Source organism: Erinaceus europaeus, chromosome 1 (assembly GCF_950295315.1).
Source record: "Erinaceus europaeus chromosome 1, mEriEur2.1, whole genome shotgun sequence".
Taxonomy (NCBI): Eukaryota; Metazoa; Chordata; class Mammalia; order Eulipotyphla; family Erinaceidae; genus Erinaceus; species Erinaceus europaeus.
Genome location: NC_080162.1, coordinates 49,705,628 through 49,712,483, shown reverse-complemented (window position 1 = coordinate 49,712,483; position 6,856 = coordinate 49,705,628). Strand labels below are relative to the sequence as shown.

General features: G+C 44.5%; 1 long non-coding RNA gene across 1 annotated transcript; it reads left to right on the top strand.

The window, feature by feature from the left end:
- Positions 1–4,668: 4,668 nt before the first annotated feature.
- LOC132541838 (uncharacterized) lies at positions 4,669–6,851 on the top strand. The gene is made up of 3 exons (XR_009552926.1): positions 4,669–4,818; positions 5,108–5,221; positions 6,429–6,851. It is a non-coding gene; the product is annotated as an uncharacterized LOC132541838 (long non-coding RNA).
- The last annotated feature ends 5 nt before the right edge of the window (positions 6,852–6,856 follow it).

Genomic DNA, 6,856 nt, shown 5'->3' with positions numbered 1-6,856 from the left:
GTTCCCAAGTATGGAGACACGTGGTTAGTTCTACTCTCCTGATTGGATTCTTTCTTCGATGGGAAGACGCTTTTAAAAATGGGTGCCTGAAGCAATCCAGCAGGAACAGTCAGAAACACCCTAAATGGAATTTCGAGGACCTTTTTGGACTAGGTCTCCTGCCGGGGATTCTTAATCCTACATGGTGAGATCTTGATAATCTGGTTCAAGTTGTATTTCATAAGAGAATGATTTGAATGACTGAATTTTTGTTTGACATTGACTTAAAAAAAAATGCTGGACGCAGCCATGATTTCTAGAGACATCCAGAAACAATCCAAAAAGTTGTTTTTTCCCTCCTTTGATTTCTCTTTTACGTCTTGACATGAATCTGAAACGTTTAATCCTGAAAACTGTATGAGTTATGGGTGGGGCAGATAGTGCAATTATTATGTTAATTATTCCCATGCCTGAGGCTTTTAACTGTGGTTCTCCTGTTTACCTTTCCACATTTTATTGAGTTTAAACTGTTTAAACAACCTTAAAATCATACTAGAAAGGACTTCCAATTATAATGGAGTTATCAATTATAGTAAACTTCTAATCTGCTACAAGTTTTGTTTGACAAGTAAGTGAATTTCAGCTGTCAAAGTCTTCACATGAAAAAGCATCTACTCAAATGGAATTCCCGGAAATCCATTTGGACCCCTGTTCTCTGACATCGCCCCTGGAAACCAATGATGTGACCTGGCACGACCTGAAGAAACAGATTCACAGACTCGAAAGCTCACTCTCTACAGAAAAGCAGAATTCTGGTGGCCAACATTCCCCATCGAGACAGACGTGCAGCGTTTCATCCTCTGGCATTTTCTTCTGTGGTCAGCTACTTTGGACTGACACCTCCATCGGACTTACTGGTACACACAGCTGTGTTTCTCAAAGACTAACTTCAGCCAATTGCCTTGAGACTTTATAGACCATGTCCCCTCGCCTGCAGGCTCTGTCCCAGAGGCAGAAAGCTCCCCCTACTTATTAGGTTATGCCCACAGAGGCATGAAGCGCCCCAAGAGGCAAGAGATGCCCACAGAGGCAGGAAACGCCCTTTGAGGCAAGAGATGCCCCCAGAGGCATGAAGCGTTCCCAGAGGCAATAAATGCCCTTTCGCCTGCTAGGCCTTGCCCTTTGAGGCAAGAAAAGCTCTCCTTGGCATCACACTGGTTATTGCTGCTCGCCTATTTTGTTTTCCATGTCTTATGCCAGTTCTTTTGAAAACGCCTGTATGATATACGTTTCTGTTCACCCTACAATGGCCATTAGTTAAAAAGAAAGGGGGAATTGTTGGTATGCATGAGACCCCTTCTGTTTCATTTGGTTTAAATCCCCCCTGCTTAACACTATTCTATTTACATAACCACTTCATTCTATTTATATAACCGCTGTTAACAAGCACCTCCCTCCAGGGCATTGGTTCAATCCCCACTGTTTCATGATATGTTTTTGCTCCACCCCACCTCCTTGTCACACCCTGATCCTCTCCTTGTCACACTCTGATTGTCACCAGTCACTTTTCTCTCCACCCTCTCTATATCACATCCTGTTTCCACCCTACTTGGAGAGTATAAAAACAGCTGCTCTTCTGATTAAAGACACTTGGAAATTGCTTTCCGGCTCCGAGAGTTCCAGAGTGTGTCTCCTGCGGAAGTTGGTGCAGCACGAGTTCCTGATCCCTCTCCCACACAGCAGCCTAGATCAGCTCCAGTTGAGTTCTCTCCAACCCAGAGAGCAGTAGCTCGGGAAGAAGTACCCTCAGGCTATCCCGGCAGAAGAAGTTTCTGGGAGGTCATTGATGTAAATATTAAATAGCGTAGGAGCCAGAACAGAGCCCTGGGGGAGGCCACTTGAGACAAGTCTCCATCTGCTAGACTTGTCACCCAGATGCACCCGGAATCTTCTGTTTTGGAGAAGAAACAATATAGTGTTGGCCACCCATGGAGGCAGGCATCTTGAGATCTTGACTAGGAGACCATGGTGCCAGACCATGTCATAGGCTGCTGTGAGATCAACAAAGACAGCACCCATCTTTAAATTCTTCTGGAATCCATTTTCAATGTAAGTTGAGAGGGCCAGGGCTTGTTCGCAGGTAGATCTTCCTGGGCGGAAACCAGCTATTTAATATTTACATCAGTGACCTGCCAGAAACTTCTCCAAGGAAGTTCATCTACACCGATGACATCTGCTGTGCAACTCAGGCATCCAAGTTCGACATCCTCGAGGAAACACTCACGAAAGACATGTCTCTGATATCTGATTACTGTAAAAAATGGCAACTAATCCCTAGCATTGCAAAAACGGTATCGTCTGTTTTCCATCTACACCATGCCTCGGCCTTGCGTGAGCTTAATGTGCAGCTTGGCGATATGAGAATCCGGCATGAAGCCCAGCCAGTCTATCTTGGCGTTACTCTCGATCGCACCCTGTCATTTCAGGAACATCTCATCAAAACTGCAGCAAAGGTGGGCGCGAGGAATAACATCATTGCAAGACTGGCCAGCTCCTCATGGGGCGTGAGCGCTTCCACACTACGATCATCATCTCTGGCATTCTGCTATTCCACTGCAGAATACTGTGCCCCAGTATGGTTCCATAGCCCCCATGTCCACTTGGTCGATTCCAAATTATATTCCTCCATGAGGATAATTTCTGGAACCATCCGTTCCACCCCGGTTCCATGGCTGCCAGTTCTTAGCAACATCGCCCCCCCAGATATTCGGTATCATCTAAGATCATTTCCCATGTCTACGCTCGACCGGACCTGCCAATATACTCAGATATCTTCGCCCACCCTGTCCAACGCTTGACGTCTCATCACCCAATCTGGTCCCCTATGCCTACACTGAACTTCTCTGTTCCAGTCTCTTGGAAACAGAGTTGGCAGTCAGCTGAGGTAAAGAACAAACACCTCTTCACAGACATCTGCAGGCGTCAACCCGGCTTTGACCTAGCACATTATGATTGGGCCCTCCTTAATCGCTATCGAACAGGCCATGGCTGGTGTTCCGCTATGTTCCATCGCTGGGGAGCCAGAGATGACCCGAATTGCCCCTGCGGCTACAGACAGACTATGACCCACATAGTCAATGACTGCCACCTCTCCAGATTCAAAGGAGGTCTCGAAACTTTACATCAGGCTCAATCTGACGCTGTTGACTGGCTACGGAAGAAGGGCAAATGCTAGAAGAAGAAGATGAAATATATTTACAACATGGGTGGCTATAATTATTTAGCCCAAATAATCCCTAAATGTTACCAAGCACCCAAGACCCATAGTTTTATTCCTACCTGTCACTGAAATCCTTCTATTTCTAATTCAGATCTCTTTTGACATAGCCATTACAGTGTCTATTCCCGATGTCAGTACTTTCAAATGTTTCTTACCCTCTCATCAGGTTCAACACAGGGACAGCAGCTTATGGTTTGCTGAATTCAGCATCAATTTCATCTATAACAGTTCTAATATTTTTGCCTGGAGTCACCTGAGGTCTGATATATATTGGTTTAAGTTTAGAGGAATACATGGACTTTTAATATGACCATCCATGGGAAATCATGGTAGGAAACATTGGCTGTATTAATCAGGATTGGCCAGGGTATGCTGTTGTACAAACAAACCACAACCTCCATGGCTTAACACAACAAGTTTCTCTCATTCACACCTCATGCCTAGTTTGTTGGGAGCAGAGGTGGGAGGGGTGGTGGACTCTGCTCATTGTAGTCCTTCTGTATTTCAGTCTGATGGAGGATACATCTTATTACATGCTGTTGACAGAGAAAGGGAGCAAAGCTAACTACATCCTAGCCCTTACATACTTCTGCTTAGAAATAGCTCCTATCACTTTGTTGTAGATTCCAGTGGCTGAAGGACATCACATGACCACATATGTGTGACAGCAGGAGAGTGGGGAAGTGTGGTCCTTCTGTGGATCTGGTGTGAGTGGGCACTGGAGTTATTAGTGAGTACCAGAAAGTGTAGAGTAAAGGAACCATCCCCAAATCATGTGGTATAGAGATAAATAAATAAATAGATAGATAGATAAAACAAATTCAAAGGATCCAGGTGAGTGGAGGCACACCAGGTTAAGCACACATAGGGCTATGCATAAAGACCTGCTCAAGGACCCAGGTTTGAGTCCTCAATCCCCACTTGCAGGGGAGACACTTCCCAAGGGGTGAAGCAGGTCTGCAGGTGTCTCTCTTTCTCCATCTTCCTCTCCCTTCTCAATTTCTTTCTGTCTTATCATGTAAAATATGGAGGAGGGAGGAGAATATGGCCACTGAAAGCAGTGGATCAGTGAATTCATAGTGCCAGCACCAAACCCCAGAGATAATCAAACATAAATAAATAAATAAATAAATAAATAAATAAATAAATTCAATAGGCAACTTTACTCAAGTGATGGTTTTCTCTTTGCCACTTTGGATCCCAAATAACTAGTAGGTTTTCGTGTTGATGGATTAAAGAGAAGTTTTATTTGAGGTTGAGTCGCTTTTTGTACTCAATATCTCTATAATCTTATTTTTGTCAGCAAGAAGACATTAGCATACATTTTCTGGGCTCTCAGCCAAGATGAGTCATTTTGTCTGTTTTCTAGTTTCCATGGTGCCTCAGTCTTTGCCGGAACCAAACAAAGATCCCAATCAGGAACTGTGTCAGGGATCCTGCACCCCAAGCCTGGTGCCAGCTCAGCCCCCTTAAGCCCCATGGAGCCCACCTTCCACAAGTGCCAGCAGCAGGGGAGGCTCCAAGGACAATGGCACTTGGAATCTGATAAGTAATCCTTGGTACTGTGCCCAGATCACCTTTTCATCACTGAGATGGTCTTGGGACATTTCAGTCTCCACTCAAACCCTGGGGCATCCCTTTGTTTTTACTGGTGGAATTATTATACACTCAGCTGTGTGGATCCCACCCCTACCCAAGGCTGCATGAAGATTAGAGAAGGTGAAAAAACAAATTGCAAACATCACATTTCTGTGGAGGATTAGGAGGTGTTCAACTCTAGTTAATCCCCCCCCCCCGCATTCTACACTAAGAAAAAAAGCAAATTCAACCTCAATTCTTCCACTCTAGGCAACAGATTCAATATCTAATGGCATGAGTTAGAAGGAAACAGAAAAAAGAAACAATTTGATCAACGAAGTGAATTACTTGGCCTGAAATATTCTCATCTTCTGTGATTTTGAGGTGAGTATGCACAAGTTTCTAAGTCTTATCTCAGGTATAAACAGAGTCTGACAAATTCATCAGCAAGAGGCCCCTAAAAGCAAGAAAAAAGAGAAATCCATCCTACTAACCAGTCATGATTTCTTCTATTAGACACCAAAAACCTGGTTAAAATTCTTGCTAAATAAAATAGCTTTGCTGAAGGATTCCTCCCACATTAGAAAAGGCAGTTTAAAATTCACACAAACACAGATACCACTCAAAGTAGTTATTCTCAGTTATTTCTAGGTGTCAACATCTTCATCAAAGGAAATCTTTCATAAAAATGTGGGTTGGAAAATAGACCAGCAAGTGAATTACTTCTCTGGGGTGGGCCCTGTCACTTCCCTACTTGGTGGAATTCACATGAGAATACTTGGTATAGACTAGGGACGGTCCCAACACATGAGAGAACATTTGGACCCATCAAGGAAGAGCTTGGGATTGACTCAGTAACTGATGGCTAATGTCGCTGTTAGCATTGAGTGTGTGGGGTCTCAGTGTGTCGTTTTGTGCCGCAGAGAAGAGAGAGAGGAGGTCTGGAGCGAAGAGGGAACACAAATCTTTATTTGTGCTGGCACCTCAGAGTTGGGTGCTAGAGAGGCAGGTTGGGCCACGTGGAGGTAGCAAAAATGGCCGCCTCACGCAGTAACCTTTCCTGCGTCTGAACACCGAGGTGAAGCACTGGCAAGAGAGCAAGGTGCGGAAGAAGAAGGGCTTTTATAGGAGCAGCTTTCGTGAGAATGGGAAGGGGGAGGAGTAACCATAGCACTCCAGGATAGGATAATAACTCTCGTGAGAATGGGAGGGGGGAGGAGTGACCAAAGCACTCCAAGTATCGCGGGGGAAATAGACAATGCCCTGAGGGCACAACATGGTGAAACAGGCATTCCGAGAATGTTCCAACTCTCGTGGGAACTAGCAGTTGCCTGAGGGGACAACATGGCAGATGTGACTGCATCTGCACAATTTCCCACCATCAGTGTGTGTGAATGAGCTGTAATGGCAGAGACAAGCCATCATAACAAAGAATTGTAATGCCCACATGCCCGTACAGCTCCATAAAGAAACTTGTGACTACAGGCTCTAGGTGCCCTTCAGAGGTGGGATTTAAGGTCGTGTATGCCCAGGTCAGTTCTGGTGCCTGTTGTGATATCAAAACAGTTATGGCTCTTTTCTTCCTACACAGCACAAACAGGCCAGAAACATCTTGCTTAGCCTCCCTGGTAGCCAGGAAGGGTCATGGGATCCATGTATAAAAATGCTACGTCAGAAGAACTATCCTGGTATCCTGATAATTATAGAAGAACTTTTTTTGGTCTTTAATTGACTAGATGTACAAGATGTGTGGCTATAAAGGAGTAGAGAAATCTGGCTTTTCTGTGGATTTTTGGATTTTAACAGGTGCTTGCGGGCTATATGCTAGAACCAGAGCAGTCACTACGTGAGCACAAGACATGTTGAAGAACTGAGGATTTATGATGGAAGGCAGAGTAGAAAGACAGATAGTTAGGCTGAATGACTCTCCCTTATGTTATTAAGAACAGTAAGTACAAGTTTTTTTCCCTCGCAGTGGGTAAAGAAAAAGTTTGTTAGGAAATATACCCTTGAGAAAGG